The following is a 16,875-nucleotide window of genomic DNA, read 5'->3' as shown; positions in this document are numbered from 1 at the left end:
ATACTGAGCTGCAGAAAACAAAGGAGAAAACAACAGCAGTCACAACAACCCACACAAACACTAAAGCCTCCAGAGCTAGAATTCCTCCTGCGAGACATTCCCTGTGAAGTCTCCAACCCACACCGACATGCACTGCTTCACGTGTCACTCGACCAGCGCTCCCCTGGCATTCCCACACAGCTGGAAAATCTCTGCGGGCTCCTTCTCTGGGGAAGCAGGCAAGGGAAAAGACGAAACAGTTATATGATGCTAAAGGCCGCAGAGTCATTCGAACTAGATTGCCACTGCATGAAATCTTCTAAAGCTCCCTGTTACTTAACCATTCATGTTGGTCTGCAAAAGAGCCCAGTTTTATGGGATACTTACTAATTTTTGGTCTCAGTGAAGCCTTATACAGCAGCATGCAAAGTCTGGTTGTTTGACCTCTTGGGGGTCTCTGAGACATGCAGCATGAGCGTGACGGTGGGACTAGTGCAGATGGAAATGCCTGTCTCTTTGCTCCTTCCCATATGCAAGGGGATGGATGGAAGCAATGGAAGCATATATATGGGATATGATGATACCCCCCTCTTGCTCAGCTGCTGCGCTGAATATCCCCTGTTGGAACAACGCAAATGCATCTGCTTCCCAAGGTGGTGTTGGCTCAGACAACAGAAAGGGCTGTGATCTTCCAAACGGTCACAAACAGCTATGCATTGTACGTATAGAACAAGTGTACTGAATGTAAAGGGAGAGGGGGGGGAAAAGTACGAAAAACAGGGGAAAAAAGATTGTAAGAAAGAAATCAATAGAAAGCATTTAGCAGTTGGGGGTGACATAGACAAAGTGCATTTAGAACCACAGACACTTGACTTCAGGGATGGGGGGGAGAGGGTTGTTTTATTTTGTGCTTTGCTTCTTAATATTTTTCAGATTAACAGTTTGCAATTCTCTGCTGAGCTGTAAGGTCTCAGAGGCACTGCCTGCTGGAACGTTTTGATCAGTGTAAACCGGGGCATTTCCAACAGACAGGTTTATTAACTGATTTACTGACCACATGAATTTTGCGTAGCTGAAACTATTTAGCTGGTCTCTTTCTCTCCCCTTTCCCCACACCTCCCGATTATTAATCATTAGGGAACTTTTTTGCTTTTGCACGAAAACAGCCCCCAGACAGTGCTGCATTGCCTCTAGTCACACACAACATGACAGATCCTCTACCTTGCCAAAATTTTCCTTCTGTAGCAAACCACGATATAGGGCATGTCCCCTGAATGGGAGATGTTTTGAAAAGGAGAAGCAATGCTGTCAAATATACTTTCTGGACCTGCTGAAGATAGTTGCTTGTAACAGCTGCCATCTCAAAGAATTACCACTTTGGCTCAAGTGGCACTGAGCCACTAAAGGTCCTACTGTGACCTCTATTAGGGCTTCAGCTGGAGCTTTCTCTGGGGCCTGTCTTTTACAGTCAAGAGAGGATTCACCATCCATTTCAACAGCAATGTATGCAAGGTACCACCTAAGATATTTGACACCACTTTTTTTTTTAAATAACGTGCAATGTACAGACTGAAACCAATATGCTGTGTAAAGATTACCCAACCAAAACCTCTCCCTGTTATATGGACTTAATTTGCCAGCTCAGGAGAAAAACGGCTTCTATAAAGAACACTATCCCAGTTTAATGATGAATTTACTCATTTGAAGGACTTGCTTTATGTTCTTTGCACTGGAGCTAGTTAAAAAAAGAAAATGAAGAAGAAAGGAAAGCTCTGAAAGAAACATTTTGCAAAAAAAAACCTTTCAACGTTTAAGTGAGAAAGCTTCAAAAACTTGCATCTGTTCTCCAGCAAGTCAAACTATGGATAGTTTTCCTCTCAGTATTTTGTGGTTTTTTGAGCATTAGCATTTTCAAGTTTGGAACATATCTCCTTCTATTATTTTGCATTGCCTGTTGAAGTACAAAGTTTCTTTGGTACAAAACATCTACCCATGGACTTCAAGGAACCTAATCTAAACTGATTAACACATATATCTTCATGAGCTCCTGGTAATCATATGAGATACCATGGCCACTAAGTTTCATGTGAAAATTAAAGGAAAGAAAAGCAAAGCCACTCCCTCCCTTAACATACCACAGTAAGGATTTGTTGGCTAAGCATCATCCATGTTGCTTAAATCTCCTCTTTGTGCTTTAGCTCCTGAGTCACCCCTTCTCCGGGACAGAAGGACATACAGAGCAAGTCCTACAGTGGCACCTTTCCGTATAATTCACCAGATAACAAAACTAGTGAAGCCAGTTTTCCCACAAATTTGACATCTCTGGAGGCGTTCTCTGGTGTCTATGGAGAGCCATGCTAACACTGGAACCTTTCTCTAGGGAAGGCATTAAGAGAGTTTGCCTTCTGTACTGTCTATTTTAATGAAACTTCTAGGAATGAAATGTCTTGAGACCTATGTCAAATTTGATTGAAACAGGCCAGCAGGCTTAGAAGGTAGCAAGGGGATATATACACAGACATGGAAATCGTATAAGTCTTATTTCCCATTGTATAAGTCTTATTTCCTGAGGAAAATACGCTAGAAATATACTTCCTATCTTTTCTTACATGCACACGGATACCTGTTGAAAGGTCAATGACCATTAATTTCATGTTTATGTTTTTGTTTCTGTATACAGAAACAGGTGTCCTATACTACATTGACATCCAGTGCCCTGACAGTCTACCAGAAGAAACTGTTCTCAAGGTATTTTGGCCCCACTAGAGGAAGAAAAATGGAGGCTGCTTACTACAGGTCTATTTTTGCAATATTGGCTAAGTTTGCAAACAGAGGCAGCATCTATACACCAAATGGTAAGGCAACCCTTGCTATTCATGGTACAGCCGATTACCTTGCTGTGGAATTATTTTTCCCAAATCAGTTTATACATGTTTATTTCTTGGCACAGATCTTTCAAAAAAAGTGGATCTTACTAAATCACAAGACAAAGACTTCTTTCAGAGGCTTGTTAAAAGACTGAGACCTGTATGTAAAGTGATATCCTCATTGTAAGTATGTAACAGGATCTCCTCTGCAGTCAAACGGAGACCCCTTTCCTCTTAAAGGGGCTTTCTCAGAAGTGGGAAAAGTCTTTCGCTGATCATTGAGCCGTTCAAATCCAACTCAGAAGATCAACGCTTGTCAGTACCTGACAGCTATCCAGTTACCTTCTTTGCAAATCCACCAAGAGGTTTTCAGCTGTGGTCGTGCTGAACAGACAATCCTATTAACAAAACCTCCTATCCCAGATTTAAAGCTAGTGTTCTCCATCCGAACAGCAGAGCAACCTAACAGGGCCATGAGGAGCAGCTTATTCCCTCTTCCTTCCAGGTTGTTAAGCCCAGTTCAGAGCTAAGACACATCAGCAGCCTGGGTTTATGCTGCCTCTGTACAGGCTGTACCTGTTCTGTAGATAAAAAAGGAACTTCAATTTCCAGTGCTGTCAATGCAGTGACTTTTAATCAGTAAATTCCCTTTCTAAGACAGGCAGGAAAAAAAAGTCCTCATCTGAAAAAAATATCAAATGCATTTTCAGCCAGAAGACATAAATATAACCAGAAAGCCATTTGGAAATGCTTTCATCTGACAACTGACATGCTTAGATCATCTGCAGCCCACCCTGTGCTTTTCTCACTAGAGAAATTAAACACTAGGAGAACTGCTGCTGCTTTGAATACTCCCCTTAAATATTTTCTGGCACAGACTCTCCCAAAGGCAGCAGTGGAAGTCTCACTGCTCAGGACAGGCAAATCTTCCTCTCCTTTTCATGAGACACAACACAGTGGATACCCTGGGACAGGGGTAGAAACAGGCTAAGATTTAAGAATTGTGGTTTTCTTGTGGAAAGCTACCTACTTAAGAAGGACTGGTGTTTTTCTTCAGGGTGGGGCTCTTTGATCCTACCTCAGTTGTCCACCTGCACTGATTCATTTTGGATCAGTGGCCTGATTTTCAATCCCCAGTTATGCCCCAAATCCCATTTTTTTGTGTGTGTATTTGGAAAGCCCTTCCTTCCAGTGACAACTCTGTCCACGTGTCCATGCCACTCTGGATCCGAGTCCTGATGTGCTCCATAAAGGCTGGGTCCTGCGCAATCATGCCGTGAGGCTCTTCACATGGCCAGTGCCTTGGTGCTATCCATGGCTCCCCTTGCTCAGTAAAGGTCCATTTGTGATGGTAGAACATGATCCTAAACAAACCCACCTTTGAAGTCTATGTAGAAACCCGCACCCTCTTGCAGGGGTGACAGTGACCGTAGAACAACATTCCTTGCAGAGGCTCTTGAGTCTGTTCTGGCTTCTTGTTCAAGGTGTAATTCAACATATTCAAACTAAAATGTAATTCTTTGATGAGGGGGTTCACCCAGTCGCTTGTCACTTCGAGCCCCCGTACAAGGCGTAAGAAGTTGTCAGTGACTTCCAGGAAAACCGCAAGCAGTAAGCAGGTGGCTCTGGCTGAGGGGGGCTAAATCCCAAAATTCTCTTGTTTTCTTGGTTCACCAGAGGACAACTTAACAGCCAGGGCATGGTGCAATGTTGAGTCATATCTACACATCGCAGCTGACTGAGGCATATATGCAGCTTTACTCCAAATCTCTGCAAATCCATGCAAAGTCCAAATCCATGCAAAGGTCTTGCTGTTAAGAGTTATCTGAAGCCTGGATGAGCTTACACAGCTAGCAGTGCTGGTTAGAGCCCTGGATTTTTCGGGGCAGAGAGAGGACGGGTACGCTGGGGGCTGGTGCTGCTCCAGTATTCCTCCCATAGCCCCCTCCAGAGAGCAGAATAACTTTCCTGCAGCAGAAGCACCTGCTGGAGAAAGAGTCCTAACTAATAGGGCTGCAAATTAGCAATCCTCCATGAATACATCTTTCAGGATTGAAACATTTGTTGAAAGCTGGACCCCAGCCAGAAACAAGCATTTGGTGAGTGCCTAAATTAAGTTAACATTTGCAGCCATGATAGACTTGGTCTAAAACACCAGGACACAATCAGTCAATTGAGTTACAGCATCTTAAACTGGCAAGGTAACTAATTGCTTCTTGTTGTGAGTTAAGCAAAATAGCTTATGTCTCAGTGAAAAAGGGGTAAGCTAAACTGAAAGTCTTGTAACAGAAATAGGCAAAGAATATACACAAGGACAGCTGCGGTATCTCGGTTGACAGGTAGGAACTAGATAAGCCCATTACTACTTTTCATGTTCCTGTGTGCTGTATCCCTATATATATTATGCAAATCCGTGTGATCCTTTCATTTAGAAGCAGTTACATTTCACTGGCATACGCCTTAGTGCAGATGGAGTTGCACAATTATAAAAATGTCCTGTCCTTGATGCCAACGTAGATGGATCATGGCTCAACCACTCAATAAACCGAGTTCTAGGGTGGCTAGTCCTCCATCAAAAGCACTGTGGCCAGAGAACACAAATGTACCCTAACTAAAAAAACCACCACAGCCCCCCCAAAACCCCACAGCCAAACCCAGATTCAAATGTATCTAAATGTATTCAAGGAAATTATCCAGTCCGGGAAGACTTTATGCCATATGTGGGTTGTTTGCCCATTTCTTCTATCCAGGTTAGGATCTTCATCCTCTTGTGGTCAGCAGATGGGCAGCATGAACATCAGATTGCACACTCTGGCTATAGAAATGCAATTGTGTGCCCGAGTCACATCCAGCCACTTTGTATCAATATAACTGCCTGTGTACTTCAAAAGCCACACCATTTTATCTATACAATGAAAATTGTCTGAAAACATGAGGTACAATTTAGGTGTCTAAGTATTGTGTCCATCTGGGCTATCTTAGCTTGTCCTGTCTGGACCTTGCTGCCACTGCAGAGAGGCACAGGTCTCCAGTGGGTCACATCTGCCCGACCCATGAGGACGTCTCAGCTACCCAACGGCACTTCAAGTGGCAGGAAAAGTTGCCTAAATATTGTATTTAGGAAACTGAACCATGCCCATGGTTATCACTGGTGATACTGTAAAACCTACCGTCAGGTGTGCACGTCAGCAGCTGAAGTAGGGGAGCAGTTTTATTACTATTAGCTATATACACCTCAGACCATCTGGCATGATGGTATTTTTTAGTAGATCTTTTTTTTCTTTTAAATACTTTATTTCATAAATCTGGCAAAGAGTGTAGTACAAGGAGGTGACTAGGTGCTGTCGCATCAGCCGTAACCCCCCAGGGAGTGGGGAGAGAAGCTGATGGAGCCACGACTGAGCAGTCCTGGAAGACATCTGTAGAAGAGCCATCTGTAACTGCAGCCTGAGCCCCCCCAGCCAGGTTTGCTTAACCAGAGTTCAGGCCACCTCAAAGTCAGACAAGTTTATCTGTCTGATAAAGAGATAAACCAAGACTTGTCCTGAGCAAGACTCATCCTGACAGTTTTTCTGTAGTCACACTCCTATCTTTACTTTTAATGAAAGTTGGGAGTCAGATTTAATCGTATGATTCCAGGAGCTGGGAATTTAAGAAAAGTATAAATAAGTTGACTAGGTGGCTGTGCTGAACTTGGCGTCTCAGCCTTGGACTAGCTCTTCACACCACAAACTTTGTACTCAACATTACATGAGAGCTGAACCAAACACTACCACCAGCAGAGCTCAGGCCCATGGGCTACCGAAAATGCCCTTGCCTCATGCCTGAAGGTGCTTGGAGTCCATCAGTGAAACGCAGAGTACATCTGGTCTTGCAAGCCAAGACTGCATGACAATTTGGGCTTAACTGGAGTCAGGCAGAAGAAAGCCTCACAGCATCACTCCACAGGAAAACATGCTATCTTTCACCAGAGCTCCCTTTGTACACCATTCTGCTTTCCTTTGGAGTTTTCCCCCTATTTCTGGACTATTGCTTCAAGATGCCATGTCACCAACCAACCACAAAGACGGGAGAAAACACGTGTTAAAGAGCTCTAAGAGGGCTGTCTAGAGTTTGGCCACCAACTCCATCGAAAGTATCTGAGTAAGTTTCCTTGTAATGCCAAGCTTCGCAGCTTTCTGGGGTGACAGTGAGCCACACCGTTGGCCCTCTGGGGCAAATTCAGGGTAATTGTGAGCCACAGGAGGTGGTGGGAGTTACACCAGAGATGGTTCATATTGTCTGCTTTTTACATACACACAAGGGTTAGAAAAGTCACAAATAGACAGGGAGAGCTGTGCAGTGAAGACTGTGGTTCACACAACAAGGTTTCACAGCTCACAGTGCCAGTTCAACTGCAAAACCTCCTGGTGCTTAAATGGTGAAGTTCACACTCCCTCTCTGGAGGGGACAGAAGGTAATGGTACTCAGCTGTGACTATGACTATGCCAAATACCATTTGCTCATCTCAGATGAGCACAGATGGTCATATTTCCCTCTGTTTATTTTTGCTGAATGGCCTTTTCAGCCTGCCTAGTCTGTGACCTTCTCCTAAAAAAGGGTAGATATGGTTTTGCTGTGATGTTGGGTTTCTTCTTTCTTCAGGAGGCAAAATAGAGGCTCTGCTGGTATCAGCTGTGAGGACACGGATGGACCTCATAGTCTTTATGCTTTCGGTTTGTTTGCTGCAGAAATGCAATTGTAGGAGCAACAAAGGCATCCAGGTACACATGTGAAGAGTGTCCAGCATGCTGCTTCTCAAGTACAGGTTATGCAGACTGTGAATAACAGGACCCATGAGTTATTGCACTATAATTTAATACATGGCACTTTTCATCTTCAAAGTAAAACTGCAGTCTAATATAAAAAGATATTCCAATCGCTACATTTAAATACAAAGTGGAGTAAATCATGAAACAATATTTTAGCATGTCAAAGGTAATAAAAAAAAGGAATGAGTAATAACCAAACAGCACCTGCCATCTTGGCCACTGATGAAAAGGCAGCCCTGGGGGGCGTGGCGGCCCCAAGGAGTGTTCAGACTATAGGGCAGAGAGCTGGTGGAGTGTAAGCATCATGAAAGTTCAGCACTGCCAACCCCACTGTGCCCTGCACACTGCTTGGAGTTAAGTTCTGCTCCCCCTTTAGTTTTTAGTTAATTTAATAAGCTGTTGGCTTCAGTGTGGCAAAGGCACTATTGAAAAGCATGTCTGCTGTATTTGTTATTGGGTAGTTTGAGGCCCTTTGTACCAGATCATTCATATACACATAACAGGAGGCACAGCAGATCAGTGTTCGCATATTGTACAAAGTAGTAAACATAAAGAGTGAGAAATGTCCCTTGCCTCAAAAAGCCAACAATCTAAACAGAAAAGAGAAAAGCAGTATCACCTTCATTGAAAAGAAGGAGGAAAGAGGCACAGAGGCTAGATCAAGAATTCCTTTCTTGACTGTTGTCCTTGTCCATGGAGACACCAAACCCAAAAGGATTGCCTCAGCAATCACCGAAGTTGCTCCCTGGAGTCTGCATCAGTCCTACTGGACACGACTGGATGAATTGTTCATGCATATAGCATGCAAATGCAAGGGAATCACCATTAAAAGCATGATTGTTAAGCCCAATCAGCCGCTCAAGGTGATCATCAGAGGTCTATGGAAGAGCCACGGAATGAAACTAATCTCCCAGAGCTCCAGCATCCTCCAGAATTCCCCCATTTCAGTAGGATTTCAGAAAGCATAGCACCACGTGGGAGCTGACCCACCCCATGCAAAGACTCCCAGTTATACTTTTTACCACTTCAGTGGTTCCTGTTTCTTCTTGATCCCTAACTCCCTGCTTGGAAGAAATGAGATGCTGGTTCCAGGCAAAACCTACCTGCTCTGTAAACACCGGCTCTCTGAGGGGATGGCAATGGAGCAACTGACTGCAGTCCACATGGTTTGGATGACAACCAGCAGGATGGTCTCCAGCCACGCTGCCTCACTCATTGCATCATGTGGCTGGTTTACATTGACAGGCAGTCTCAGACAATCCCCCCTAGGGGTGTGTTGGCAACATAAAGTCCTATTGGCTCTGAGACAGTCTGTGAACTTCAGAAGCACAACCTTTAGTACTTTGTTCTGCAGGACAAAGGTGCTCAGATAACTGCCCTGATGGGAGCTTTGAAGAGTGATTAAACGAGTCCCACAGTGGTCCTGTCTCCCCTTCTGGTGCCCACCAGCTCATTGCAAGGGCACCCAGAGGTCAAGCTCATGCCAGATTATCTCGTTTGGACAATATGGAGCGCTACTGCCCATCTCTTTGCAGCCTGGAAACAGTCCTTCAGCTCTACTAAGACATCAGTTGCTCAAATAGCTACTTCCAGAGGTGCCTGGAGCTCTGGTTTCTCAACTAACTCCTTAGGGTTAGATGGCAGTAAAGCCAAAACACTGGTGAGCCACAGGAATTTTCTAATCCCAAACACTTCCACTCCTAAAAAAAGCACAGAAAGCAATCAACTATGAAAAACAAACACCCTTTGAGAACGTTTCCCCTCAATGCAGTCTCACCATTTGTAGGAGGACCTGGCCTGGACTTCCAGCCTGCCAGATATTCTCAGGACCTCAGGTGAGAAATTGCTGCCCTTGCCTCAGAGAAGCTGAGTGCTTCAATGGTCTCTCCCTCCTCTCATCAAAAGATCAAGCCATGATATTGCAAATCCAAAAGTACACCATCTGTGGACTTCTAGATCCTCCTCAAAACATCTCTGCACAAAACCCATTCAAGTCAGCTGTCTTCAACAACAACAGACATAATATTTAGCAGGGAAAGATTCCTCAATGGCTTCTTCTGTCTGGTAGCTCTCCAGAAGGTCTCCCACTCAGTTAGCATAAGTGCATTGTATCCAGGATGGCTCTGACTGGATATGGTGAACCAAATATTTAATATTTTTCATTAATATGAAGGTTGGTGTTGATGATGAATATTTAAGCCAATACCCTACAAGGCCAAACTCCATGCCGATTATATTTAGAATCTCAGTTTGCACTATTCTTGGCCATCATGTTATATTTAACATTTTTTGTTTTAAAATCAATGCATCTCAGAGTCATGCACCATCCAGTCGACCATCCAACACACACTTGTGCAGATGTTTTCTCTACAAAGCAAACTTCGCTCTATTGGGAGCGCTCTGAACTCACCGGTGCCAGCTGTAGGATCTCCATGAATAAGGCCACATGAAGAGCAGGCTGCCAGGAGCTGCCGTGGGACTCAGTAACCCCAATGTCATTCTAGTAGCAAACACGGCTTATGCTATTGCTTACTGATAATTAACAAACATACCACGGGTACACCACAGCAGTCATGTTTGTGTATCGCTATGAAGTGCACTCCTCACTTGGTGCCCAGGCCAAGGTGGAGAGGAAGGGCAATCAGGACAGTTTAACTATTTGAGGTGCATCTCTCTTCAGTGGAAAGGAGAAAGAAAAGGCACTGCTTGGTGGCAGTGAGTGTTACAGGCAGATTTCTCACATGCAGGTGAGTGATTTTATTTTAATGAAGGAGAAATTTTGATCTTTTTGATGAGCCACTCAAATTATTGCAAAGTCAAAGAAAAGCACTGCTCACTTCAGCCACTAGCCTCCTCTGAAAGACCCAACTGAGATGGATGGCAGCACCAGACAGAAAGCTACCAGCCACGTTACTGATGAGGCTCACAAATATTAACCCTATATAAATAAATAAGGGCTTGACTTCACAGAGACTGATCATTGGAAATAGAGACAAAATTGCTCATTCTACAAACCCCTGTTTAAAAAAATACGTGGTAAGAGAAGAATTTAAAAAAGATTAATGGATGTTGTCACAACCTCCTCTAATGACAAACAAGGCTGTCAGGCCAGGTCTCTGGCCCAGATCGTTCAGAGCATAGTCTAGGTTTGGGCTAGGAAAACAAATGCTTACCTGTCATGGCACTGCAGTACTTTCACTCAAGTCCTTATAAGTGCCACTGGTTTAGCCATGGGGAGATATTCTGAGCAGTTTTATCATCAACAGCCAACTTAACTGTGCTTCTCCCCCTCTTTCCATCACACTGCACAATCATCCCCCTTTCTACAACTTACTACCTCCGTGTCTCTTCCCTGCCAAAAGGATGAAACGCATGAAAGGGAGTGCACCCCTCTTACTCAGCCCTTTCGAAACTGAAGCAGCAGCGGGGACAGATCCAGTCTCGCATGGCTGGACCTGGGGCTGGGTCTGCGCCAGAAGCCCATTAGATTAGCAAACATTCCCTTGTGCTCGCTCCATTGGCTCAGCAGGCAGGGAGTTAGCAGGCATCTACTTTCACAGCATGTTTCCAGTTTGGGGGAAAAAAACATCCGCATGTCCCAAGCTATTACATCAAATATAAATGGCGTGAGGGCTTCTGCCATCTTGTTGAGCTCCTCACTGATGCCCGCAGCAGACAGAGAAGAGGGAGGTTAAGCAAGGATAATGAATGGCTGCAGTGGCAAAAAAATAAAAGAAGTCCATGATTTCCCAGAGGAAAAAATAAATGGTGATACCCTCCCAGGTTCTCCATCTTGCTGTTGACTATGCCAGCACAGTGTGCACATCTTCATAGAAAAATCATAGAAAGCAGGACTGGAAGGAATCTTGACCATTCCCCTCCCAAAGATGGGGTCAATTACACTCTGTTTTTGTAGGCAATTTGATAAGTTACGTAGTGCTTAATATCAAGACCAGCATGAATGCCATGGCATTGCAGCACTACCACCAGATTGAGGATTGACTCATGTTCTCTGTTTCCCTGGAGCTATCTGTAGGCTGCCTTCAGACTCAGGTAAGCATCACTGGACAATTCATGTCTGGCAAGAGCAACAGTGATAAGAACTAGATTATTTTTTTTTATTTTAGGTGTAAAATCAGATTTTAACATTTCAAAAGACAGCCAAAGGAAGGTCCAGGTTCATCTAAATACATCTATGCAGGATTAAGGTACCTGAACAGGTTGGCAACTTTTGGGTTGTAACACAACTGAAATCCTTTCACTCAAGAGCTCCCAGTAGACCTGCAGATGTTTCAAGACAATGATCTGGAGGTCATGTCCCCATCTTTTCCCCCTACTGTGTCCAACAGAGAGTTATTTGGGCACAGAGGGGAGCAGAGATGGTGCCATGAGCGCCTCGAAGAGGTGTGACCCCATTCTGAGAGCACTCTAGCAGGGACACTGTCAGAACTACCTTAGGTATAAATCTATAGGCATAAATCTATAGGTATGTTCAAGAGAGGGGCTGTTTTTTCCCTGACAGATACAGGACAACACATGGTTTATGAACATGCTATTGCGTCCACTTCTGACAACCAGGCCTCTAGCACAGGGAGTCGCAGTTGAAGTACCAGGTTCAATATACCCTGAGTACCTAAATAACCCAAACTCGCAGGACAATTCCTATGTGATTTTTTTGATGGATACTGCCAAATTCCCCTACTGAGAGACAAGGATTTCACTGGACCCAGAGCGGACTTTTTACTATTCCATTTACAAAAAGGTACATTTTTTAAAATTGTTTGTTTCTGTGCCATTATAGTGCCTGAATGGATTATATTAAGGGCTTGTGATATGTACAAGTACAAATGGGCTTGCTTAAACAGAGCAATACTAATTAAATAATAATGCATCAGTTTGAGTCTCATTTTGTGACATGTCTAGCTGTGTTAAATATTCCCCTGCATACATAATTGTCCTCCTTCATTCCAAAAACTTCAATAATTGAGTTTTATTTGCTCAGGAGTAAAATATGCATCAGGACCTCTAACACATCACGCTCCATTCATGCCTTGGAATTTGCCACACCTAAGCTACAAGGTGTTGTCTGAAGGAACCCACAAAGATGCTTGTGATCCCAAAGTGTTTCACCTCCCAAGTGGGACTGATCTCCTTCCCAGAGATGTTCAGAGTCATCTCGTGCTTGAAGCAAAATAGGAATTTGCCTTTAGTCTTGCCTTTGCCACAAACAACTCCTCTCTCTCTTATTTCTCTAGCTGTAAAACAATAATAATGCGCATATCTCCCTCCCAGCTCTCTCTTGCTTCAGCTTACCATAAGCAGTAAGCCTTTCCAGAAAGAGACTGTGCGCAGGCTGGCTAAAATGAGGAGACTATAATATTCACCATGGCCCACAGGTGCAAGCTTCGTATGGGTGTACATTGCAGTGTCACTAAGTAAAAACAACGGTGTCTTCTGGCTCCATCATTGCCTGAAATATAAAGCAAAATCTAGTAAAGCGATGCACAACTTGGTATGGTGTTGTGGTTTAACCCCAGCCGGCAGCCGCTCGCTCGCTCCCCCATGGTGGGATGGGGGAGAGAATTGGAAGAGTAAAAGTGAGAAAACTTGTAGGCTGAGGTAAAGACAGTTTAATAGGTAAAGCAAAAGCTGCACACGCAAGCAAAGCAAACATTCATTCCCCACTTCCCATGGGCAGGCAGGTGTTCAGCCATCTCCAGGACAGCAGGGCTCCAGCACGCCTGACGGGGACTTGGGAAGACAAACGTCGTCTCTCGGAACGTCCCCCCTTCCTTCTTTTTCCCCCAGCTTTATATACTGAGCACGACATCATATGGTCTGGGATATCGCTTTGGTCAGTTGGGGTCGGCTGTCCCAGCTGTGTCCCCTCCCAGCTCCTTGTGCCCCCCCAGCCTCCTCGCTGGTGGGGTGGGGGGAGAAGCAGAACAGCCCTTGGCTCTGTGTAAGCGCTGCTCAGCAATAACAAAAACATCCCTGTGTTATCAACACTGCTTTCTGCACATATCCAAACCATAGTCCCATACTAGCTACTATGAAGAAAATTAACTTTATCTCAGCCAAAACCAGCACATACAGAAATCTCTGGGCTCCTTCCAAGCTGGTCGAGTCTAATCATAGCCAGACTTCATATGCAGATAAGTTCATCAGGTATTTTTTTTTTTTTTTAAGAAAAAAAAAAATAGAACAAGGCTCATTTTACATTGCCTGATTTTGTTTATAGTCTAAGAAAGAACTGATCATTTCATATATATGATTTCATTGATGTTTCTTAGTCCTGGTCTATTATATTCTGTGCCTGAAGGGGTTATCAGTTATCCAGATCAGGTCTCAGTTACAGGTCAGACACCTGGAGACCACTATGCTACTAGCTCATATTTAGGTGGCCTTTGAGAGTTGATGCATATTACTGATCAGCTAATGCAGTCAAGGTGGAATGCATCTTCTACCTTCAGAGCAAATGAGTTTCTAATGTCAGCAAGCAGCCTAGCTTTCTCCCCTGCATGCCTATGTACCTCCAGAGGATGGGCAGCCTAAAACCAGTATCTAAGCTGGAGGTCTTGTCATCATAGCTGCTCTCACTTTTGATTGAAGAGGGACCTGGTTAGCTGTCTAGGCTAGGTCTCTAATTTTCATAAGGCTAAAGTTAGAGTAAGGTTCATCTCGCCTACATGATGTCTTGAAGCCCAGACATGGACATGAAGCCCGGACATGGACGTGAAGCCCAGATGGCTTCTCTAGGACTGGCTTCCCAACTGCGGTACAGGCAGGACGAGAGATGCATTCATCTCAGGGGGATGTGTGGAGCCAAGAGCTGCCACCGATGGAGGAAAAGAGAACACCAAGCTTGGGAACCCCAACCTTATGCTTCCCCAGATTACTGTGTCTGCATTTTGGGAGTCCCTTGCTACAGGCAAAAATTATGCAAGAACAGAGTGGCCTCCTGAGCCACTGAGGCTAAGGTTTGCCTCTCCCACCGCACCTCCTGGGACTTGCTCCAGATGGAACCCAGAAAACAGCAGAGGAAAAGCCCTACATTTTCTCCTTCAGAGATTTACTCCAGAACATGGCCTCGCTGAGCAGCTGTCACTCCCCTCCAGATACAGCCAAGGTCAGCAGGTTTCATCCTTAGAGGCCTTATTTTTGGATGTGCTGAGCACCACCATCTCCCATAGGGAACGTGGCTACTCAGCTCCTCCAGAAAACAAGCTCCCAGATGCCAACACATAGAGCACAAGTGAAAAAATAGCCAGTCACAGCATCAAGCAGTTCTCCCCTGGGCCTGCCCTGATGCATATTACCATTACAGCTCAAGGCTTTGCTCCAGCATTTATCTGACAGAAAGAGCCCATTACACTGAGGAAATAGTTTCCTCCCCTATTGATGTTATCACTTTACTGAGTTTTATATTAGGTATTTTGAAATATTTACCAAGCCAGTTAGATATTATTGTATTTTTTTAGCTAAACAATGTTGAAGGTACAGAGGGAAAGGATAAGTCTCCAGCTATGGCACCAAACTGCAAAGCTGGAGGGCTGGGGTGTGCTCTGCTTTGCTTCTGCCCTCCTGGGTGTCCCCTGGACATGGTGCTTAGCCTTTCTTGGCCTGATTCACCACTTTAATGATAGGATTGAAAGGGAGGGAGTATTTTTCCCTGGGTCTTGGTGTCTGGTGGTGATCTGCTTCATCTCCCCACCACCACTGCCATCACAGTAGTAAGACAGAAGAGCAGAAACAAGTGTTAGAGAAATTTCAGCTTAGCTGATAATATTTTACAATAATACAGTAACAACCACTCATAAAACAGTCCCTGCCCCATAAAATTTACAATGTAAAGCAGACATATAAATGGAACAAAATGGGAATAATATAATGATGGAAACACATGGAGTAGGGAAGCTGTTGACTAAAGCTATCCAGCCATGCATAGGCAGAGGCGAGAACTGACCCTAGCCTGGGAATTTGCCGTCCCTGTCCGGCACCATGCAGAAAACCTGCCCCTCCAGCAGCCATTTTCCAAGAACAGTTATCTGTCTATTGACTGTGATGCTTCCGTATCCAATATAAGCTTCATCTAGCAGAGAGCCGCTATCAGCCGGAAAGGACTTACTTTCTCCAGGATATCCAAGGTCTATATCCATGGCAATTTCAGTCAGCTGAGTGTAGACAATAGCCACACTTATCTGAAATGCTGCAACACTGGCAGCTAATGCACACTAAGTTAATCACTGGCATATTTGTAGACTGCCAAGTATATAATAGCGCGATAATGAATTTGTATGGCTGGGCCTATAAAAACTTTGCTTTTTATACTCAGGCATTTTAATTGACACAGAAATACATTTTAAAAGAGAAAGCAGGCTTGATGAGGTCAGCTTAAATTCCTTGGTATAATTACCAAGTCCATTGAACACAAATCTGAAATCATTTAGGTTAAGTTAATAACTTATGCCTTTAGTTTATAAGCACCACATTACATTTCAGGCAGTTCAGATCTTGGCTTTGCTAAAGTGGCCTGGCCTTTAATAAATTCCTCCCCACGTTTTTCATGTTATAGTTCTTTTACAATCATGGTTTTCAAATGGCAGTGCAGGTACAGTGTGTTTAAATCACCATAAATTAGAATTATATTTTTTTTTCTGGCTATAGCACCTTTATTGTAAGTTGTCGACTTTTCTTTCAGCCATAAAGGTTATTACAAGCGCAGATCGGAAATGAAAAATACGCCATGTGCCGTCTGCGAATGTCCCGTGCCAGAACCCTCCTGGAGCAAAATCACTTTCAGAGTTTTCCAGGGGAGTTCAATCCAAGTAAGTATTTTTTATCAGCTTGATTAGAATGACCTTCACACTTAGCACCTCTGTAGATGGACAGGCTTATGTTTATATAGCTCTGCAGCATAGGGGTGACTCCATCTACAGGACAGTATTCGAGTTAGATCAGGCTTTCCTGCATCAGAGAGGAGTCTTGTTAAAACTTGTAGGATGGAAAAAAAATGTCCACCTCCCATAGTCCAAGCCGGCATTAACCACTAGGTCAAACATTTCTCAGGAGGTCTGTCACCATCATATGATGGGTAAATAACTTTCCTGCTGCCTACTGCTTGTGCCGCCTTTCAGTTAAACTGGACTGACACAGGGAGTCCAAAGTGGCCAAGCAATGATGACAATAAATAGGAAGGAGCTTGTCAGAAACCCTGT

General features: G+C 44.1%; 1 long non-coding RNA gene across 1 annotated transcript in view; it reads right to left on the bottom strand.

Moving 5' to 3' along the window:
• LOC138688560 (uncharacterized) overlaps positions 1–8,831 on the bottom strand; it is a 31,128-nt gene extending 22,297 nt beyond the window's left edge. Inside the window, exon 1 of the long non-coding RNA XR_011327435.1 lies at positions 8,761–8,831. This is a non-coding gene — a long non-coding RNA (uncharacterized lncRNA). The remainder of the gene's footprint in view (positions 1–8,760) is intronic.
• Positions 8,832–16,875: the final 8,044 nt, after the last annotated feature.

Source organism: Haliaeetus albicilla, chromosome 2, assembly GCF_947461875.1.
Source record: "Haliaeetus albicilla chromosome 2, bHalAlb1.1, whole genome shotgun sequence".
NCBI classification, from domain to species: Eukaryota; Metazoa; Chordata; class Aves; order Accipitriformes; family Accipitridae; genus Haliaeetus; species Haliaeetus albicilla.
Note: the sequence above shows the minus strand (reverse complement) of the source record. Positions and strands in the feature narration are given on the sequence as shown.